Source organism: Bos grunniens, chromosome 7, assembly GCF_055505025.1.
Source record: "Bos grunniens cultivar Pamir isolate PY7600 chromosome 7, Bosgru_T2T1.0, whole genome shotgun sequence".
Taxonomy (NCBI): Eukaryota; Metazoa; Chordata; class Mammalia; order Artiodactyla; family Bovidae; genus Bos; species Bos grunniens.
This window is the reverse complement of record NC_141171.1, coordinates 11,566,254-11,589,014: the sequence shown is the minus strand read 5'-3', so window position 1 is coordinate 11,589,014 and position 22,761 is coordinate 11,566,254. Positions and strand designations below refer to the sequence as shown.

General features: G+C 54.8%; 1 protein-coding gene and 2 long non-coding RNA genes across 6 annotated transcripts in view; 1 reads left to right on the top strand and 2 right to left on the bottom strand.

The window, feature by feature from the left end:
• ADGRL1 (adhesion G protein-coupled receptor L1) overlaps positions 1 to 4,542 on the bottom strand; it is a 50,672-nt gene extending 46,130 nt beyond the window's left edge. The window contains exon 1 of one of the 4 annotated variants that reach the window (XM_086408839.1): positions 3,732 to 4,542. The gene's annotated coding sequence lies outside the window, so the exon portion shown is untranslated. Of the gene's footprint in view, positions 1 to 2,633; positions 2,754 to 3,731 lie in introns of those variants that run through there. The other 3 variants (XM_086408842.1, XM_086408840.1, XM_086408841.1) reach the window with 3 other exon arrangements.
• Positions 4,543 to 5,061: 519 nt separating this feature from the next.
• Positions 5,062 to 22,746, top strand: LOC147368388 (uncharacterized). Its single transcript, XR_015166624.1, has 3 exons — positions 5,062 to 5,194; positions 19,390 to 19,586; positions 22,431 to 22,746. It is a non-coding gene; the product is annotated as an uncharacterized LOC147368388 (long non-coding RNA).
• LOC147368389 (uncharacterized) lies at positions 12,111 to 16,411 on the bottom strand. Its single transcript, XR_015166630.1, has 2 exons — positions 16,095 to 16,411; positions 12,111 to 12,440 (listed from the first exon to the last, which is right to left on the bottom strand). It is a non-coding gene; the product is annotated as an uncharacterized LOC147368389 (long non-coding RNA).
• Positions 22,747 to 22,761: the final 15 nt, after the last annotated feature.

Genomic DNA, 22,761 nt, shown 5'->3' with positions numbered 1-22,761 from the left:
CTAAGAGTTCTCAAGCGCCTACTGTGGGCCCGGCCTGAGTCTAGGCACCTGGCGTCCAAAAGCAAACCAGGGAACAAATTCCCCAAGAGCTCGGGTCCTGATCGGGGAAGACATACAATAAACAAACAGGCACCATAAATCAGTAAATTACAGAATGTGCGCAAAGTCATCCTTGCTAGGGAAAGTCAGAAGGCAGGTGGGAGGCTGAAATTTTAAACAGGCTACATGGGGTAGATAAAGGTTACTGAGGAGGGGACAACCCTCACCCCTGGGTGAGGGAGCAAAAGCTTTGCACGTGTCAGGGGGAGGGGCCCGGGTGAAGGAGCCGCCAGTGCAAAGGGCCTGTGGTTGAACTGCGTGCTTAGGAGCAGTGAGGAGAGAGGGGGCGAGGTGGAAGGGGTGACAGGGAAGATCATGAAGGTCTGGACTCTGGGACACCCTATGCTTGGGGTGCCAAGATGAAGGGGCTGCCCCACCCCAGCTGGGGCTCTGGCCGCTCTGGAGGGGAGATATATGCCTTCTTCCCAACTCCTATGATAGGAGCCCCTTGACTGAAATTGCTCGCGTCACTAGACTGTGAGCTCCCTGAGGACAGGACTGGGGTACTGTCCCCCTGGCGTCCCCAGCACAGCGCTGAGTGGAAAAGACACTTGGCAAATATTCACAGGTTTCATGAAGAGGTCTGCTCAGCCTTGCTCCCAGGAGCCACACGTGCACACACAGCAGGTGCACACAAGACGCAGACAGCTCCTGACACGTGGAAACACACACACATCCCCTCTGCAAAACTCACAGACACTAGCACCCAGGAGAACCTTATGAACACAGGACCAGCCTGTCGGACACGTGGCCACACACAGGCTCGTCCAGGTTACCATCCTAATCACAGCACACGTACCCACAGGTCACAGCAGCCTGGATTCTCAGGGCGGTGGGACCCACTCCCAGGCCTCTGTTCTGCAGCCCCCCTGCCACCTGGGACCCCGCTTCCTCTTTCATCAGGGTGGCTGAGCCCAGGGCTGGGAGGGGCACTGGTGCAGTCAGGTACCCAGGGAACCCCCATCTCAGGAGCATCACCCCCCTCCTCACCTCCCTGGAGGGTCTGGAAGAGGGGAACTGTCTGGCGTCTGGAAATTGAATCCTCGAGAGGAGCCCACACAGAAACCAGAGCCTTCTGTGTGTCCTTGGTCACACGTCTGGGTCTGGCTGGAGAGGTAGGAGGGGGCAGTGACTGACAACTTCAGCTCCCTGTGGCCAGCAGGGGCTGGGACGGGGACAGCAGGCAGGGGGAACTGCTCCTCCTGTTCTCCATCGGGGCACCCCCTCTGGGGCCAGGCAGCACAGCCTCCTGGGGTTGGCACCCCCACCCCCTGATGCCCAGGCTGGGGCTGAAGCACCATGCTCTCTCCTGTCAGCCCCCCACATGGCAGTGGTGCCCAAGCCAGGACCAGACTGCTTGATGCAGACAGACTCCAGAAGGGCCAGGGCCCCCGGAGCTCCTCCCCTATGGCCCGCCTCCCAGGAGAAGGGGCTCCCCAGGGCAGGCTGGGAATAGAAACCAGGCTGCGAGTCTCCTGCCTTCCACCTCCTCCCTGCAGGCCTCACGGCACCCAGGTGCGGCTGGTCCCCAGCTCCCTGCCCTCCCTCAACCCTGGGCATCCTCTCCACGCCCAAGGGCAGCAATCAGCATGGATCAGCCAGCTCCCCAGGAGAGGGGGTTGGGGTGGGCACCCCATGCAGAGCAGGAGTGACAAACGTGGGGTGAGTTGAGGCCCCAAGGGAGTTCCCTGAGGGAGAGGAGGAAGAAGGTGGCAATGCCAGTGGGAAGGCCAGGCACTCACATGTGAGCACACACATATGTGGCTTGGTGCATGGGGGCCCTTGCTGCCAGCCAGGGATCGAATTAGTTCCCTTTTCCGCTTTCCAGATGATTTTTCATCTCTGTAATTAATGGGCAAGTCAGTTCTGAACAGCATGGCAGGCAAATTACTAGTTAGGAAAATCACGGATAATTTTCTCGATATGATAATGAAGGTTGTATTCCTTCTCTTATTCTCCCTGTTTTCATCCTACTTTTAAGTAATAAAATCGGCATTAGAATTTGGGGGTGGGGGAATGGGGAGGAAGGAGACGTCACCTGCCCCCACAGCTGGGGCCTGACCCATCAGCGGGGAGTGCTCAGTCCCTGGCCATCAGGCAGATGGAGAGAATGAGAGACAGGGACCCTCAGTGGGACACCCTGATGACCCATTCAGGGTGCCAGGCCTAGGAGACCAGGTGGAGGGCGGGCAGCTCCCAGGCTGTTAGGCCCGGGGGTGAAGGAGTTGGGGTCTGGGGTCAGGTTACAGGTTCCCGCCCGGCCCTTGGGTGCTTGGAGAGGGGAGCAGGGATCACCCGCCTCTCCGCAAGCAGAATTGAGATCCACCAGCCCTGAGCAGACATCTACTCTCATGTGTCCCCCATATCTGTCCCTCAGACTGTCCAAACCCCTCTCATCGGTGACTCCTGTAGCAGCGAAGAGAACAGGGCAAGCCGAGAGAGGGAGAGAGAAGCAGAGAAAGAGAGAGAGGCGGAAAGGCAACCAGCCATCTTGGCAGCCATCTTGAACCCCTCCCCCTGCTCCCCCAGCTCACCACATGTTTGGATGTGGGCAGAGGAACCCAGGCCCCGGGTCCTGCAGGAACCAGGAGGAAAGGGGGCCCTGTCTCAAGGCTGCGATGGAGGGACACCCACTCAGCTGCCATGACTGTGTGCGCGCGGGGGGCGGCGGCGGGGGGGGGGGGGGGGGGTGGAGAGGCAGGGGAGGGAGGAGCGGAGCGCGAGGAAGGTCCAGTGAGGGGCCGGGCAGCGATGGGGCTGGGTGCTGACCGAGCCTGGAAGGTTAGGGCCAGGGATGTGTATGAGGGCTGTGTGCAGGCGGGGGGCGGTGTGCCTGTGGGGCCACTTTGGCCACGGCGGGAGCACACACACAGCGCTGCCCAGGCTCTTCTGGCACGGACTCCCGTCCCAGGCAGATGGAAAGATGACAATTGAAACCCCAAGCTCTACTCGGCGAACACCTGGGAGAGTGGGAGGGCTGGACCTCAAAGCCCGAATCCGGATGGATGAAACCCAACAGCTTCCCAGGCTTAACGCGGTACCGCGGAGGGAAGATGCTGTCGACGGCTACAGCCGACCAGACACCCAGACAGACCCCTCCCCATCCCCCGCGCCTCTGCCTCCCAGAGAAAAACAACCCCCAGCCCGGCTTCGTGGGGTGCCAGCCCCCGACACGGCTCCTCCGGGGGCTGGGGCCGGCGCGCGGCGCGCACACGCACCCTCTCCGCTCACACCCAGACACCTACACAAACAGGGCGCCAAGCACCCGCGCGCACACACACCGGGGACACGCAGGCACTGCCGCGCCGCTTCCCCACAAAGGCTGGCGCGCGCGCGGGCACACGCAGCCACGCGCGGGCACACTCGAGGTCCCCTCCCCCCACGGGCACCCCGCGGCCGCGCATCCGCACCCCCGACAGTCTACGGGGGCTGCCCCTCCCGGCCCCCTCACCGGTGGGGTGAGGTGCAGGCCGCCCTCCATCCCCCTCGCGCTCAGGTGCTGTGACCCGCGGTTCCAGCATCCCCTCCCCCTTCCTGGCCCGGACAGGCCCGGGCTCCCATCCTCCCTACCTCGGCCCCCACACCTGGCCCAGGTACGGCGTCTCCCTCGCCCGGGGTCCTCAGACACTCACCTGTCCAGCGCCGCTCCGGGGTCGGCCTTGCGCGTCTCTCCTGCGGCTCCGCGAACCCAGGACCCCTGCCCGGCACATCTCCCGGAACCGGGACAGGGGGGAAATCGGGCGAGGGGTGGCGGGGCCCAGAACCGCTGTCACCAACCAAAAATTAAAAAAAAAAAAAAGAAGAAGAAGAAGCGGATTACACAGCTCCAAAGGCGGCCCCCTCGCGGCGGCAGAGACTCGGGGCTGGGGGCGAGCGTCCGCGCCCCTCCCGGGGAGGGAGGCGGCGGAGGCGGCGGGGCGGGGGCGGTGTCAGAGCTCCGGGGGCTGGGGCGAGGCGGAGCCCCCCGAGGCGGCGCCAACAGCTGCCCGCATCTTCCCCGCAGCTCCGCGGCCCCGACGGAGGCGGCACGTGTGCGCCCAGGCGACTTCCCAGCCCCCTCCGACGGCGGCAGCCGAGGGGTTAACCGAGCAGCTAGGGAGCCCCTGCAGCCCCCCGCCGCCCGGCGGCGCCGCTCCGGGGCCCACGCGGCCCCATTCGCCGGGGCCTCCTCAGCAGACGGCGGGGCGGGGGCGCCGCAGAGCCGACAACTCCCGCGCCGACGGGTCGGGCTCCCCGCAGTGGCCACGGGGGGCTCGGGTAGGGGGTGGGCGGCGCGGAGCTTGTTGGGGGGGGTCGCGGTTGTAGGCGGGCGCGGCGGCGTCGCGCCCCCGGGGTGGCCGGATGGGGGGGGCACCGGGCCGGGCCCGTGGGCACCGCAGGACGCGCGGACCGAGCGGGCGCCGGGCACCAGCAATGACAAGCCGCCTGCTCGCCCCTCTCCCCGGCGCACCCGCTCCGGGAGGGGGGCGGCGGGCACGCGCAAAACCCGGCCCGGAGCCGCCGCCCGGGACCGGCCGCCGCAACCTGCCCAAGCGCACCGGAGGCCGGTCCGAAAACCCGGAATGGACTTTCCTCCCCTTCGCCCCGCTCTTGTCCCTATGGAAAAACCGGGAGAGGGAAGGAGTTGTGCTGGATCCCGGCTTTGGAACGGGAAGTGGGGGAGGGGAGACAGGCTCGAGGAAGACCCGGAGCGGATTTTGCAGGTAGTGGAGTAAAGGCGCTTTGCCGGGTGAGGGGAGAAATGGGAGCGATCTGGAAGGGGTCTGCAAAACCCGGGTTGGATTAGACAGAGATGGGAGGAACGAAGGCAGCTGCGACAGGGCCAAATGCACCCCGGGCACGCAAATTTCGGGCCGGATTCTTCCTCGGGAGACGGAGTAATGCGTCATGCCTAATGCAGTGGGAATAAGCAAGACCTGGCCTAGAGCTCCCAGACCTGGGCTCGCAGGGGTCTCCGGGAGGGGGCTATTTAGTGGCTGAGGCGGCGTGGGCTGCCCTCGTCTTCCTGGCAGCGACGTGCAAGAAGGAGGGGCAAAAGGAGGGCTGGACTCGGGCACGAAAGGATCTGGAGCGCTGGCTGCACCGAAGCAGGCAGGTAAAAGCGGTTTCAGGATCCAGGGGCGATGCGAAGGGAATGCAATGAGGAGGCCGCTACCCTGGGAGACCAGACCTACAATATAAGGCAAGGGAAGACCGCAAAGCCAGGACTGGAGTATGCGGGATGGGACAAGACCCTAGCTAAAGATCTGTGGCAACTGGTCAAGGACTGGGAACTGACCGGGTCGCAGGAGCGGAGAGGGTGGGTATTTGGGGGAGGTTAGTATCTATAAACGCCTCAAAGGTCTTGCTTTGGGTGGGGGTGGGGGGGCCGAGAGAAAAAATTGCATTTTAGGTTTTCGGCAAGTGCAAAAACTCGGTATGGATTTCCGCAGCCCAGCAACTATACTGCAGCTGGTGGACTTGAAGTAGGACAAGGAACCAGCGGGTTCCTAGGCATCTGGCCGAGTGAGGCCTGGGGCTGGCTTCATGCTGCAGCTGCAGAAGGGAGCCCCGCACCCCATCTCCCTGGTTGGGGAAGGCAGTCCGACTTGGCGTGGATTCCCAGAGCCAGAGCTGTGACTGCCAAGACCCACAGTGGGGGCTATAAAACCGGGCCCCAGGCCAAAAATAGGCACTTTGGCAGAATAGAAAGCTCAGTGCAGGGTGGGGGCTGAGGAAAAACTAGAGGGCAGCGGGTACTAGAAGGTCCTGAGAGGTAAGATCCGGTGAGGATCTCGGGAGAGCGGACCTGGAAGCCTGGCGTTTTATGAAGGATGGGTGCAAGGGGAAGACTGATGGATGGGAAGGAGCAAATCCCTGGTTTGGATCCTTAGGGAAGGGAATCATCCAGTGGAGGTCTAATTAGCACACGGGCCAGAGCATACAAAGTCGGGGCTGAATCTCAGGTAGACACAGAGCAGGCAATAGTGGGGAGAGTGGGGCTGACAAGTCCGAACCTGGATTATAGAGGAAGGGGATGTGCTGAGGACGAGGAAGATGGCAAACCCTGGTCTCTGTCTCCAGGGAAGAGAATGCATTGCCATTCCAACTTGGCTCTGCAGAATGGGTGAGGAATTGAGAAACAGCGTGGAAGTAGCAATGGAAAGGGTTGGGGTGACAAATAGACAAAACTTGGGGCAGGCTTAGAGGGGAGCTATAAAAATCTAAGAAACCCTAAAAGGAACATCTGCAAGTGAATAAACCCGTCCTCTAAAAATCCCTTCCCAGAAGCTTGAATTTAGGGAAAAGCAGAGACTCCCCAGGTGGTACAGAGGTAAAGAATCCACCTGCCAGTGCAGGAGATGCTAGAGATGTGAGTTGGACCCCTGGCTCGGGAAGATACCCTGGAGAAGGGAATGACAACCCACTCCAGTATTCTTGCCTGGAAAATTCCACGGACACAGTCTACAGTCCATGGGGTTGCAAAGAGTCAAACAGGACTGAGTGACTGAGCACGCACAGAGACGCCAGACTTCCAGGCTGACCGGGTAACCGGGGTTTACCTCTATGGCACCCACCACCCTCCACCTGCTTCTGTGGGCAACCATCATTTCAGGACTGGGCAGGGATTCTCATAGCCTGGAACTGGGGCCAAATCCAGCCCTAGACTTCAGGGGTGGAGACAGTAGGCGGGCTAACTTCATTCCTCCTTCACACCCAGGGTTCCGTGGCTGTAGACCTTGGGCCTTAAATACGGATGGTCAGGCCCATCGGCTGGATCTAAGGGACCAAATATGTATGAAGTGGAGGTTTGTGGCTGCGGAGGGGGTTCTATCCATCTATGGTTGGTGCAGTACCAGGATGGGAGAATGGGGGAGGTTCGGCTTCTCCACACGTCAGTTTCCCACTTTGAAATATCTCCGCAGCACCTGGTAGGATCCATGAAAGGCTTTGGCGGTACCGCAGGGGGCAACCAGGAACCCTCCCCCCACATCCACACAGCCAGCTTTCTATAAACCTGGAAGGATTGAAAGGGGGAAGAACGTGCAGCTCAAGGAAGGCTGAGCATCTCCAGAGCCCCCTTGCTCCTAGTCCTCCCACCAACCTGCCATCCAGCCCTGAGTAGCCCACCCACCTGCTCTACGGAGGGACCCTCGGAACCAATGAATGTGCCTGGGGGACGGTACTAACTTGCGTTCTTCAGTTGCTGCGAGAAGCGGTGTCTTTAATTTATACGAGGGAAAGGAGTGCCATGCTTTAAGGAACCCCCGGCTCAGTTTGGAAAAATCCTGGCTAGGACTCCCTTCCCCCAAATCCTCCTCTTTTTTCCCCAAAGCCCGTGGTCAGCAGAGCGCCCCGTGTTGTGGCCGGGATCGGTTTCACTAGCCTCCATTCTATCGCGGTTTTTAGGCCTCGCGGGCGAGGGGCTCAAGAGGAGAAGGATGAGTAGAGGCTGGGGGCGCAAAAGAGCCCCAGCGCTTCTCCCCGAAGACCCCCGGCTGCGCAGCCGCAGTGGAGGCCGCGCCAGCAGCCGGGCTCCTGAAACTAACGCGGCCGCGCGCGCGCAGTCTCGCCCCAGCTCCCGGCGCCCAGCACCGCGCGTGTCCGTACCCGCGCCCAGGACGCCCTACTCCCAAGGCGCTTCTCTCTTTGCGCATCCTACCTATGCCTCGGATTCTCACGCTCAGCGTGACCCGCGTCTTGGATACCCAACGTCCTGTCCATCCAGCGCCTGGACATCCACTTTTCTCTTTACCCTATGCCAGAAAACCCTCACACCCAGGTGGCCCGCGCCTAGGACACCCCACGTACGGATCCCCCGGCGTCTTGGAGACCCTACATTCTGTGCATCTAGCATTTGGCGCACCCTGACCTCAGACGTGGATAGCTCTACTCACCTGTGCCCTCTGCCCTCCTCCTGTGTCCACGTGTGTTGAGCTCCAGTGCTGACCGACCTGGGTGCTGTGTTCCTCCACCTTCCTCTGTCCCCGATCTTCTGAGTCCTCTACCTCAGGGCTGGCGCCCTCAGTCGTGGGTGTCCTGTTTCTTCGTATTCCTTAGGTCCGTGTGTCGGAGGTGCGAGAACCCATGCGAGGGCGGCGCAGGGGTTGGGGTTGGTAATGAAACACGTTCCTGGTCTCAGGAAAAATGCTCAGCCCTCCACTGCCCACCAGGCACCCCCAGCACGGATACACCTAGAGCCCACTCGGCCAGCATTTTTGACCCTGAGGGGCTTCTCATTCAGTGTATTCATTCCTTCCATGCATTCCTCAAACACGGAGGACCCCTTACAGCATTTAGTGGCTGGGGGCCAGATGTTGAGAACGCCCTAGTGTCTTGCCAGTAAGACTGGAGTTCCTCTCTGGGGCATCCCTGTTCAGTGGGTAAGGCAGGCACAGAAAGCATGATGGAAATAGCCCTGGAAAGTAAGCAGGGTGCTAAGGGGAGTGGATGGTGAACTGTCCAAGCCTTGAAGAGTGGGTGGGGTGGAGTTCTGTGTGCCCCTGCCTCTCCTGGAGGCTTCCTATACCCCCACCTTGGGCACTGTTGGAGCCCCATCCTGTCCTTTATGCCTCGGCTCAAGTGAAAAGGCAGGTAAAGGGGTCTCAGAATTGAGCTGGGAGGATATTGTGTGGGTGGAGATTAATTCCAACTGCTGTCATTGGCAGGGGCAAGGCAATGCATTCAGTTAACAAGCATGTGTTGAGCACCTACTGTGCACCTGGCATTGTGCTAGCTGCTGGGAACACAGCAGAGAATAAGGCAGACAAGCTTCTCTGTTCTTGGGGCTGACATTCCAATCAGAAAGACAGATGAGAAATCAGACAATTAAAAGGTACAGGATGTTAGAGGATGATCAGTGCTATGGAAGAAAATTAAGGAAGACAGAACATGGTGACCAGAGAAGGCAATGGCACCCCACTCCAATACTCTTGCCTGGACAATCCCATGGACGGAGGAGCCTGGTGGGCTGCAGTCCATGGGGTCGCTAAGAGTTGGACAGGACTGAGCAACTTCACTTTCACTTTTCACTTTCCTGCATTGGAGAAGGAAATGGCAACCCACTCCAGTGTTCTTGCCTGGAGAATCCCAGGGACGGGGGAGCCTGGTGGGCTGCCGTCTATGGGGTCGCACAGAGTGGGACACGACTGAAGCGACTTAGCAGCAGCAGCAGCAGCAGCAGCAGAACATGGTGATGGCTGCAGTTTTAGATAGAGGAGGTCAGGGAAGAGCTCACTAAGAAGGTGGTATTTGGATAAAGACTTAAAAGGAGTCCTGGGGAGATCGGCGGTCGGGGGGAGGGGGTTCCAGGCAGAGAGAACAGCCAGCGTAAAGGTCCTGAGGTGGAAACATGCTGGGTGTTCAAAGGATCAATGAGCGGGCCTGTGTGGCTGGAAGGAGGGGGTGAAGGCAAAAGGAGAGGAAGGTGAGGGTAGGGAGGTAATGGGCTAGACCATCCTGGCCTGATGTGCTTCGGGGAGAATTGGTTTTTAATCGGAGTCACCTGGGAGCAATGGAAGGTTCTAGGCAGAGGAGGGTTTTCCCCTGACTTATATGTTCACAGGAACCTTCTGGCCCTGGTAAGATTTGAGAAGGAGCCAGGAGACTGGGGAGATGGATTCCACAGTCAATCCAGCTGAGAGGTGATGGAGGCCTGGAACAGGGTGCTGGGGAGAAAGGGCCAGATTTGAGGCACAGCCTAGGGACAGAGCCAATAGGACACGTTGGTCTTTGAATCCCCCTTCCCCAGCAGAACTTCTCAAATGTCACCTCTGGATCACAGTGCGGACGCTGCACCTTCCTCACTCCCAAGAAACAAGAGTCCAGGAAGCCACCCAGGTCCAGTCTGAGCAACAGCTGGCAGGCAGCAATGGTGGTCCATTCCCAGTAAGGCACCAACTGGGAGGGGAGGCCAGTTGGGTTGCACTTCCCACCCCGACCGCTAGGGGCCGCTGCCCCGCTGCTCTGCGGCCGCCAGGTGAGGAGGAGGCCCCGCCTCTTCCCCAGCAGGTGCTCTGGTTGGTCGAGAGGGCAGGGGACTGGAGTAAAGAGAGCAGGGCTGGGGGAGGAGTTGGGGGGACGAAATGGGGGTGAAGGGAGCGAGCTGAGCGAGTCCCACGTAGAGGATGCTGAAAGAGGTGAGGTTGGAGGAGGCAGGTGAGGAGCCAGAGATGGTTGACTGAGTGCTTGCGAGAAAGCAGGGGAGAGGAGGGGGAGTTGAGGTGTCTGGAGGAGAGAGGAGTTGGGGAGGGGGGGAAACTGAGGGTATAGAGCAAAGTTGAGGGAAGGAAGACGGGTGAGCAGGTGAGGAGTCAGGGATGGCCCTGGAAGTGAGGTGGACGTGACTGGGGGACACTTGGACAGTGCGTGGGGACTGCTGGGATGGTTGAGGGCTGGGCCTGGTCTGTGGGAAATGAGGGACCCCAGAGAAGGCACCTGGCACTTTGCCAGTCGTGGCTGGTACGGACAGTGGGGGCGGGGGGGAGAATAGTTTCTAGATCTTGACCCCATGCGTCAGATATGGGGGGAAAGCTTCTGAGGAGTGAGGTGTGCAGGCCAGGCTCCACGCAGGAGCCCAGTTTGCTTCTGCAATCTGGCACCGGGGCTCTCCTTCATACCCTGTACCCCCATGGCTGGGATTCACGGTGCATTGAGCTGGGTGGTAAGCAGATGAATGAGACAGAGGCAGTCCCAGTTGGTTGGAAACCAGCAAGATGTCCACGGATGTGTGGGATGGAAGACAGGGTCTGTGGGAGACCAGAGGCCCTCCCCAGCCAGGGGGCTCAGAGAAGGTTGCCCTGGGGAAGTGACTTGTAAGCAGACAGCAAGAATCCATCAGCTGAACATAGAAGACCCTGATGGTCTGGACAGAGAGGAGATTCTGAGGACATTGACAAGAAAAATGCCAGCAGAGACTAGGCTGCAGTAGAGCCATAAAAAGGGGGAAAAAGTGATGCCTGACCTTGCACGGGCCAGGGCCAGGGCCCTCAATGCCAGATGCTGACACGGGAACAAGAAACAGAAATGGGGCAGGGGTGAGGCAGTAAGGAGGGACAGTGACAGCTGTGGGGAGCTGGAGATGCACCCCCTTTTAAGCCAGCAGCCGCTTGCTATTCCTCAGCTTCAGCTGAGAGCTACCACGTGGGAAGCCAGGCTCTTGGAATTGCTGGTACGGATTCTTCAAGAGAAGCTAGAAGTCAGGTGTTTTGTGTAAAATTCCCTGAGCTTTAATTCTCTCAGACTGATCTACTAATTGCTATCAATTGCTGTAACCCAGCATTTCAATTCCCTGGTTTATTCCCAATGGGAATGGGAGTTTCTGCCACCAAAAGACATACATACATACATGGATGTTCACAGCAGCTTCATTCACCATCGCCAGATACTGGCCACCGGCCATGTGACCGTCGACTGGCAAATGGGAAATTAATTGGAGTATATTTGTTTAGAATATATATTGATGGCTCAGACGGTAAAGCGTCTGTCTACAATGTGGGAGACCAGGGTTCCATCCCTGGGTCGGGAAGATCCACTGGAGAAGGAAATGGCAATCCACTTTAGTACTATTGCCTGGAAAACCCCATGGACAGAGGAGCCTGGTAGGCTACAGTCTATGGGGTTGCAAAGAGTCGGACATGACTGAGCAACTTCACTTCACTTTCACTTTGGAGTAAATTCAATGGAATACAATACAGTGATGAAAAAGAACAATGCATGAACACATACACAGCCCTGTGCGTGTTGCCCACAGGACACAAGTGGGATGCAATGCATGACGACATTCCTATCACTCAAGGACAGATAGAAGTAATCTGTGGAGCTAGGGAGCCCAGGGCTTCCTAACCATGGACCACGGACATTTGGGGCTGGCTGATTCTTTGCTGCATGGGACCTATCCTGTGCATTGGAGGGTGTGGAAAAAGTATCCCCGTCCTCTCCCCCACCATATGCCAATAGCATTTGCCTAGTTGTGCCCTCCCTTGTTGAGGGGGCACAGTCAGCTTCAGGTGAGGATCACTGGGAAAGTGACATATTTTTTAAAGATTTATTTATTTTATCTGTTGGCTGTGGTGGGTCTTCGCTGCTGCTCGTGAGCTTTCTCTAGTTGTGGTGGGAGCAGCAGCTACTCTTTGTTGCCATGTGCGGGCTTCTCACTGCAGAGGCTTCTCCTGTGGTGGAGCGTGAGCTCTAGGCATGCAGGCTTCAGCAGCCACGGCGAGTGGGCTCAGTAGTTGTGGCGCACGGGCTTAGTGGCTCCTCGGCATGTGGGATCTTCCCAGCCCAGAGATCGAACCAGTGTCCTTTGCATTGCAAGGCAGATTCTTAACCACTGGACCACCAGGGAAGCCTGGGAAAGTGATCTTTTGAGGTAAGACAATGATTAGAAATTGGCCTTGGAGAGCTCCCAAGGGACTGGAACATTCTCTATCTTGAACTATGGTGATGATCAAGGTGGAGCATATTTTTAAAATACACAGTGCTGTATTTTAGGAAGCATGTGCTTCACGATAAAAGAGTGAACCCTACGACATGGATGACCCTCAAAACATGATGCTGAGTGAGAGAAGCCAGACACAAAAGGCCACAGGTTACGTGACTCCATTTATACAAAAAGTCCAGAAGAAGCAAATCCAGAGAGACAGAAGGAGATGAGCGGTTGCTGGGGGCAGGGGGTGAAGGGAGTGGGTAAGGAAGAGTGGCTGCTAATGGGTCAGGGGTTTCCTTTGGGGTGATGGGAATGTTCTGGAATTAGTCGTATAACACTATACAATAATACACTTAATTGTTCACTTGAAAATGGTTTATCTTGTGTGAATTTTACCTTAAAAACAAATTATTTTTTAAAAAAGGTTTTTGATGTGGACCATTTTTAAAGTCTTTATTGAATTGGTTACAACTTTGTTTCTGTTTTATGTTTTGGTTTTTTGGCCCCAAGGCATGTGGGATCTTAACTCCCCAACCAGGGATCGAACCCACACCCCCTACATTGGAAGGTGAAGTCTTAACCACTGGACCGCCAAAGAAGTCCCAGAATTTTTTTTTTTTATAGAGTCAACTCAAACAAGCTGAACAGGACCGGGGCCTGGGCCAGCTTGGCCACTTTGCGATGGAGGGAGGGGATGGTGGGAAAGTGAGGTGATAGACAGCCTCTGTCCAGAGAAAGTGTGAAGCAAAGCGGGAACTGTGGGCCTTCTTGGAAAAGGGAGGGCTGAAGCAAAAAGTATGTCTTGGCTCAGGGGAGCGCGCTCTCTTAACCCAACCTGTCAGCCCTGGAAAGAAATCGCAGGCAGGTCAGAGGCTAGCCTGCGAGCTGTTGAAGGGAATACAGAGTTCTGACGGGTAGAAGAGAAATGACAACCATTCAGCCCAGCCTGACGCCACCGAGGGGTGATCAACACCCCCGCAGTGCTTGCAGGGGGGTCGTGGGGATGTTCTCTGAGAGCTGAAAGGGGGCAATGGGGGCTCACAGAGGAGCAGGCTTCCTGAGAGCTTGGCCTACACTGGAAACACAAACCCATGGGGGACACTGGACCTATTGATTCCCTCCCACCCACCCCCTGCTGTGTGGGGGGATGGGAAGGGGAGAACCACCCACTGTGAGCAGCCAGAGACCAGGGGCCAGGGGATGGGGTTCCAGGATCTTGAGTCTCCACTGGACTTCCCTGGTGGTCCAGTGCCTAAGACTCCATGCTCCCAGTGCAGGGGGCCAGGGTTCACACCCTGCTCAGGGAACTAGATCCCACAGGCCACAACTAAAAAGAGTTCGTATGCCTCAACTAAGACCCAAAGCAGCCAAATAAATAAATAAAAATAAATATTAAAAAAATTTTTGAACGAGTGAAGAGAGAAAGCAAGCTGAGGGCTCCAGGAAGCTGGGGGTCCTGGCTGGTAGGGGCCAATGGTGACTCCCACAAAATATGAACACATGGAACCTGGAGCTGTGACCTTATTTGGAAACAGTGCCCTTGCAGATGTAATTAAGACTCTTTCGATGGATGAGATCATCCTGGATTAGGGTGAGTCCTAAATCCAATGACAAGTGTCCTTAGAAGAGAAGGGGTGAAGACAGAGGAGAAGGTGGCCATGTGAAAACAGAGGCAGAGATTGGAGTGATGTGGCCACAAGCCCAGAGCCACCAGAAGCTGAAAGAGGCCAGGAAGGATCCCCCCTTAGAACATTTAGAGGGAGCACCACCCAGCTGACACCTTGATGTCAACTTTGGACTTCAGAACTGTGAGGGAATAAATCCCTTGTTTTAAGTCACCCAGTTTATGGTCCTTTGTTATAGCAGCCTTGCTGCTAAGTCGCTTCAGTCATGTCCGACTCTGTGCGACCCCATAGATGGCAGCCCACCAGGCTCCCCGGTCCCTGGGATTCTCCAGGCAAGAATACTGGAGTGGGTTGCCATTTCCTTCTCCAGATAGCAGCCCTAGGGAACTATAATAATAGAGGCCCTGATAGTCAATTCTCTGAATATTTACAAAGCCCCTGGAAAGGATCATGGTACAGTGGAGAAAGCAAACACATGAATGGATCACTTCTGTATATATATAAGGGTTTCCCCAACTCAATGGACATAAGTTTGAGCAAACTCCAGGAGACGGTAAAGGACAGGGAAGCCTAGCGTGCTGCAGTCCATAGGGTCGCAAAGAGTCGGACACGACTGAGTGACTGAACAATAGGGCTTCCCAGATGGCACAGTGGTAAAGGATCTGCCTGCCAATGCAGGAGATGCTGGTTCTATCCCTGGGTCAGGAAGATCTCCTGGAGAAGGAAATGGCAACTCAGTCCAGTATTCTTACCTAGAAAATTCCATGGATAAGAGGAGCCTGGTGGGCTCTAGTCCACGGAGTCACAAAGAGATGGACATGACTGACTGAGCACATATGCGTAGATAGATAGATGGATAGATGGGTACAGGTACAGGGCCATGCCATGAGGCTTTCGGGATCTTACTGCCCTGACCATGGAGTGAATCTGGGCTACGGCAGTAGCCACTGGACTAAATCCTAACCACTGGACTGCCAGCGAATTCCTGGGGTCAGTGTGGAAGGATGGACATCCCGTGGGGTGGAGGACTGCCTAGGAACTCTATAGCAGGGATGACATCACACAGCTGCTGACAACACACGCCACTACTTATCGCGGACAGCAGGTAATACAGACACTCTGAGCAGTCAAGAAGGCGTCTGCATGAGTAATGGCACAGGTGACCTTCACTTCAGTGTCAAGGGGCAATAAGGAGTGGTGACTGTGACACAGAATAATGATAACTGCTAACGTTGATTAGCACTTGCTAAGTTCTTTCCTTGCACAGTATTAACTCATTTATTTTCTCATAACTCTACAGTCAGGTGTTATCCCCATTTACCAGAGAGCTTAATTGAGGCATAGAGGCTGTAGGGCTGGAAACTGATGGTACATTTCAAACTGGGTAATCTGAGCAGAGCTAAATGATGGGACAATATTACACAGCATGGACAGATGTACCACAGGAACCACAAGGAATAACGCCACGCCTTGGACTAGGACAAGTGGGAGCTATTAGCACCCCTAGGTCTGAGGGGCAAGGGGAGTGGGCAGTTGCTATGAACTGGAGACAGTACAGGTGGGAGCTCAGACCCCTAGGTCTGAGTGGGCAGTTGCTATGAACTGGAGACACTACAGGTGGGAGCTCAGACCCCTAGGTCTGAGTGGGCAGTTGCTATGAACTGGAGACACTACAGGCTGTGTGTGGATGGGGGAGACCTGTGACCTCCAACAGGGATGCGAGCGGCCCTCAGAAGCCACAGGGGCTGAACTGGGGAACAAATATCTCCCTCACTTCCTCTCCCCTCACTGGCTGAATCCAACCTGAGCCGGAGGACCCAGGAGCCCGGCAGTGTGGTCCACACAGCCCAGACTCCCGAGACACTAAGCTAGGTGGAGACGCCAGGAGAATTGTTCTGAGAGAGGAAAGCGGAAGATTCCCTAACAGTGACTCTGCCTGGGTCCAGTTCCCTTGAACTACTCACCATGTGAGAACTGGCAGACCTGCGCTGTCTCCTGGGGATGGGGTCCAGTCTTACTGAGCACTGCCTCTGAGATTCATAGAGGCTGTGTCTTTTGATGGAAAGCCAGGAATACAGATTTTTATGCAACAATCACCAGGTATTTAAGAGCTGGTACCTTATTACCATTTTACAAACCCTGCATGGGCAAAACAAATCGCAGGTGTGGGCTGGATTGGGCTCTGGGTGTCAAGCCCCTGGTTCAGAAGGTGGAAGCGGACCGCGCAGCATACCCAACTGTGGAAACTGGGAGGTTCAGAGAGGCAGCCGCGCAAAGCATCATGGGTGAGATGGGGACCGCGGATCAGCCCGCTGGTTTGCCTAGAAAGGGCCTGGGGCCCAGGGCAGGTGCGCAGGTGCGGGACGTTAGGATGAAACTGAATAGGTGTTTTGGGGGTCTAGATTGGGAGGGGCCATTGGAGTCACACTAACAGGTGTCAGCTTTGAAGAAGAGAAGCCACGGATGGCTTTTAAACAGCCGAATGACTCAGTCAGCCTTGTGTCCCTCCACCCCGAGGCTGTTTGTGGATCAGGCTTTCTTTGCGGGTGGAAGGACCGTGGCTCCATAGATGAGCGAAAGAAATGAAAGAGCCCCCTCCTTTGAGTGCGCTTACAGCTTGGCAAGGAGGGCAGATGCGTAAATAATAACCTCAGAACATGATGCGCGGGGGTAATGAGTTAGCCCATGTCTGTGGATATTTGATCAACTGCTGTGTGTTCCACGCCGGGGATGAAGGGACAGGATGTGCTACTGCCTTCGAAGAAAGGGGCAGTGGATGAGGGAAGAAATAAAGGGAAAGGAAAATTTCAGGTGGTGATAAGAAAATGTAAAACAGCAGAAGGTGGTCAGGGGAGGCAGCCCACCAGCCCAGGTGGCAGGGCAGGCAGTGGGTAGGGAGACAGGGCATCCTGGGTGGGTCCCCTGGGGCCCAGCAGCCTGGCCGCCTCCTCCCAGAGTTGCCCCCATCACACCTGAGAACAAACCCAGGGCTGACGTGGATTCCTGACTTGGAGCCCGAACAGGCGGAGAGAGGGGAGAAAAAACACCCATCTGTTCCTCCTCTGATGGAACGTGATTCTTCACCCAGTGCTTAAAACCCCGTGCTTCTCCCATTTCCTCTCGGCAGCCACGTGATGTGATATAAATCGCTGAAAATGGGTTTTCCCAGCCGGTTGCCCTGTTGTTTTAATAATGGTTCATTTTCCGCCCTGGGGAAAAAATATTCCGTGGAGAAATTGGGAGCTGGGGGCTCATTTTGTCTGTGTGTGTGTGTGTGTGTGTGCGTGCACAGACACGCACACACTTGTGCCTAGCGTCCCCTTATCTCAGAGAAGATTCCAGAATATCACTGAGACACCAAGTCACCTGTCTAGTTGGGCGATTCCCAGCACATCCCCCTCACCTGGACAAAGGAATTCCTTCAGAAACCTGGGCACATTTACTGATCACCTGCTGTATGTGCGCTATACCTGAGCTAGATGCAAGGGTCACAGTGGTCTCCCAGGCCTGGCCTCCCTAGGTCAGCATTCTGGAAGGGGGGAGATTGACATTTAAAAATAATTGTAAATTATTGTGAAAAATTATAATAATTTAAAATAATTGGACTTCTCTGGTGGCACAGTGGATAAGAATCCGCCTGCCAATGCAGGGAATTGGGTTTGATCCCTGGTCCAGGAAGATCCCACATGCAAAGCAACTAAGCCCAAACGCAGCAGCTGTTGAGCCTGTGCTTCCCTGGTGTGGTGGCTCAGACAGTAAAGAATCCGCCTGCAATGCAGGAGACCCAGGTTCGATCCCTGGGTGGGGAGATTCCCTGGAGAAGGGAATGGCAAGCCACTCCAGTATTCTTGCCTGGAGAATCCCATGGACAGAGGAGCCTGGTGGGCTACAGTCTATGGTGTTGCAAAGAGTTGGACATGACTGAGCGACTAACGCCCACACACATACTAGAGCCCGGGAGCCACAACCACTGAAGTTGGCACACCCTAGACCTCATGCTCTGCAACAAGAGAAGCCACCGCAGTGAGAAGCCTGCGCAACTGGAGGGTAGCCCTGGCTTGGCATAACTAGGAAAAGCCGGAGCACAGCAATGAAGACCCAGCACAGCCAAAAATAAATAAAACATAATAATTGTGGAAAACTATGGAATTACAATCATGGAAACTCTTCAGGAGAGAGTCTGTGGTGTGCTGGAGTGGACAGCATCCACTATAGGGACTTTGGGCATCACTACAACCCCATCCATGAAGCAAGAGACCCTTAAGCTGAAACTTGGAGGATAGACAGAGTTGCAAGAGGGAATGCCATCCAGGTCGGGGGAGACTTCCTGGGCAAACATCTTAAAGCTTGAAAGAATATGGTGCAGGCTCAGATCCAGGAGAAAAGTCATGGGTCCAGTGCAGGCAAGGGCTAAGTGGGTTACGAGGAGTGGTGTGTATCAGTGGACAGAGACTTGGGGACTTTCTCCCTGTTTCTGGGTAGAGAGGGTTTCTCCATGAGATAAAGCCATGACAGTCTTGTGCATATTCAACCTTTAGTCTCAAAACCAGTCCTTGTTTTGCCTATTTGGAAAGAGCAGCTCTGGGAGGCCATGTGGATTGTCAAGGTCACTGCCTCATCTTCCCCATCCCCAACCCTGTTCCTTTCCTCCCTGTAGTGGGTTGAATGGTGGCCCCTCTCCTAAAGATATGTCCACATTCCTACTGCCAGAACCTGTAGATGTGACCTTATTTGGAAAGAGAGTCATTGCGGATATCACTAAATTAAGAATCTTGACTTCTCCAGGGGATCTTCCCAACCCAGGGATCGGACCAGGGTCTCCTGCATTGCAGGTGGATTCTCTGCTATCTGACCCACCAGGGAAGCCTATCTAAGTGAAGAGAAAGACAAATATCATATGATATCACTTATATGCAGAGTCAAAAAAATTACACAAATGAATTTATTTACAAAAGAGACTCACAGGCTTACAGAACAAACTATGGTTATCAGAGGAGAAGAGGGCAGGGAGAGAGGGAATAGATTGGGAATTTGGGAGGTTATCAGAGGAGAAGAAGGCAGGGAGAGAGGGAATAGATTGGGAATTTGGGATTGAGATGTACACACTGCTATATCTAAAATAGATAAACAACAAGGACCGACTGTATGGCAAAAAAAAAAAAATCTTGAGATCAAACTGGATTAGAATGAGCTCTAACTCTATTGACCAGAGTCCTTACATTTTGTTTGTTTGTTTCCTTTTTTGACCGCACCTCACAGCATGCAGAACTTCCCTGAACCCATGTCCCCTGCATCAGAAACATGGAGCCTTAACCACCAGAACACCAGGGAATTCCTGACCAGCATCCTTAGAAGAGAAGAGGAAAGGACAGTGGAAAAGGCCACATGAAGATGGCGGCAGAAGTTGGAGTGATGCAGTCACACAGCAAGGCACACCTGGGAACGCCAGACGCTGGGTGAGGCCAAGAGTGGACTCTCTCCAAGGGCTACCTTGACTTTGGCCTGATGATACTGCTTATGAACTTCTAACCTCTAGAACTGTGAGAAAACACATTTCTATAGGTTTTCTGGTTTGGTTTTGCTCTGTTTTATTTATTTAGCTGCATCAGGTCTCAGCACCTGATGAGTCACAGGACTCATCACAGGACCCTCACTGTGTCATGCAGGATCTTTCGTTGCAGGGCACATATTCTCTCGCTGTGGCATGTGGGCTCAGCAGTTAAAGCGTTTGGGCTTCAGCAGTTGCAGCACACAGGCTTAGTTGCCCCGCAGCATGTGGGATCTTAGTACCCCAACTGGGGATTGAACTCCCATCCATCCCCTGCATTGCAAGGCAGATTCTTAACCACTGGGCCACCAGGAAGCCCTGGTTTTGCTTTGTTTTTGTTTTCTGTGGTATTTAAGCCTCCCAGATCATGACTATTTGTTACAGCAGCCACCAGAAGCAAACACTTCTCTGTCCATGGGATTCTGCAGGCAAGAATATAGGAGTGGGTTGCCATGCCCTCCTCCACGGGATCTTCCAAACCCAGGGATCAAACCTGCATCTCTTATGTCTCCTGTATTGGCAGGTGGATGCTTTACCACTAATGCCGCCTGGGAAGCCCAAATACATTCAATGTCCCCAGCAAATCATTCCAAGAGCCGTCTCTCCTCCCCAGCTCTGGATCCTCCCCCTCTAATCCCCTCTCCTTCCTGCTCCAGTTGACTTTTTGCCCCTGCCCAACTGAGGAAAGGGCTTCATCCTGCTGAATTCAAGGGTGTTTTCTCAGCCTCCAAGATGCTATGCTTCCCGAGTCCTGCTTCCACCTCCCTGGCTGCCTCTGCTCATTGTCTTCTGCTGATTCCTCCTCATCCCTTGTCCTTAATGTTGGAGAGAGAGCCATGGGGCTTGCCCTCTTTATTCCTGTGTCTACTTCTGGTCAGCTCCCTGGGGATCTTGACCAGCCTTGAGGAGTTAAATGCCACTTATATCTAACAATGGTATCTTCCAATGACACCTCCAGCCTGAGCCTCTCCACTGACCTTCAGCTGCCTCCCTGGGTGTCTGCACTTGGAAACCTGATGGGTATGCCCAGGTATAATGTCTGAAACTGAGCTCATTTTAGAAAAATTATTATTTATTTGTGTGTTTTGGGCCACTCTGGGCCTTTGTTGCTGCACATGGGCTAATCTCTAGTTGTGGTGCATGGGCTTCGGTAGTTGTGGCTCCCTGGCTCTACAGCAAGGGCTCAGCAGTTGTGGGGCATGGGCTTAGTTGCTCCACGGCATGTGGAATCTTCCCAGACCAGTAATCGAACCCATGTCCTCTGCATTCGAAAGTGGATTCTTAACCACTGACCACCAGCGAAGTCCCGAAATAGAACTCTTGATCCCTCCACTCACCCCAAACCTGCACCTCTCCTATCTTCCCCATCTCAGTTAATGGCAGCATCACTGTTCTCCATTATGTAATGGGTGGAATAACACCCCCCAATAATGTGCTGAAGAATTGATGCTTTTGAATTATGGTGCTGGAGAAAACTCTTGAGGGTCCCTTGGACAGCAAGGAGATCAAACCAGTCAATCCTAAAGGAAATCAACCCTGGATATTCACTGGAAGGACTGATGCTGAAGCTCCAATACTTTGGCCACCTGACGTGAAGAGTCGACTCATTGGAAAAGGCCCTGATGCTGGGAAAGACTGAGGGCAGAGCGAGAAGGGGGTGACAGAGGGTGCCATGGTTGGATGGTATCACTGAATCAATGGACAGGAGTTTGAGCAAACTCCAGGAGATGGTGAAGGACAGGGAAGGCTGATGTGCTGCAGTCCATGGGGTCGCCAAGAGTGGGATGTGACTTAGTGACTGAACAACAATGCCTCCCAATTCACGTTCAGCTGGAACCTCAGAATGTTACCTTACTTGGAAATAAGGTCTTTGCATATGTCGTTAGCCAAAGATCTTGAGGTGGTATGTACTGGACCTAGTGAAAGTGTTAGATACTATTGTGCCTGACTCTTTTCAACCCCATAGACTGTAGCCCACCAGGCTCCTCTGTCCATGGAATTCTCTAGGCTAGAATACTGGAGTGGGTAACCATGCCCTACTCCAGGGGATCTTCCCAATCCAGGGATCGAACCCAGGTCTCCTGCCTTGGGGGCAGATTTTCTACTGTCTGAGCCACCTAGGGTGGGCTCTAAATCCAATGATGAGGCATCATTCTAAGAGGCAAAGACACACAGAAAAAAAGATGGAGGTAGAGACTGGGGTGATACAGCTGCAAGCCCAAGAAAGCCAAGGATGGCTGGCAGCCACCAAAAGCCAGGAAATAGGCAAGGAAGGATTCTCCCCTAGAGCCTTCAGAGGGATAACAATCCTCCTCACACCTTGAACTCGGATTTCTAGCCTCCAGAACTATAAGACAATACAATCCTGTTGTCTTAAGCCACCAAGTTTGTGGTTATTTATTACAGCAGCCCTAGGAAGCAAACATAGCTGTGTTCTCCACAACGAGCTCTGAGACACCTTGATTTGAGTACAGGTGATTTACCTGGAAGGCGACTGCAGGAAGCACTGGCAGGGGAGGTGGGGGGAAGATAGGGGAGGGAGGGCACCCAGCAAAGAGTGTATTGATGGGGACTTCCCTGGTAGCCCAGTGGTTAAGAATCAGCCTTCCAATGCAGGGCATGTGGGTTTGATCCCTGGTTGGGGAATTAAGATCCCGCCTACCAAAGGGCAACTAAGCTTGCATGCTGCAACTAAGACCCCACACAATCATTTTAACTAAATAAATGTTTGTTTGTTTGTTTGTTTTTAAAGAGTGTGGGGCTTCCCAGGTGGCCCAGTGGTTAAGAATCTGCCTTGTAATGCAGCAGACACCAGGTTCCTTCCTGGTCTGGGAAGACCCCATATGCTGAGGGGCAGCTAAGACGGTGTGCCGCAACCAATGAGCCCACGTGCAGCAACTACTGAAGGCTGTGTGTCTTAGAGCCTGTGCTCCACAAGAGAAGCCACCACAATGAGAAGCCCACGCACTGCAACTAGAGAGTACCCTTGTTGGCTGCAACTAGAAAAAGCCCTCGAGCAGCAATGAAGACCCCGTGCAGTCAAAAACAAATAAAAAATTTTAATTAATTAATTATTTTATTGA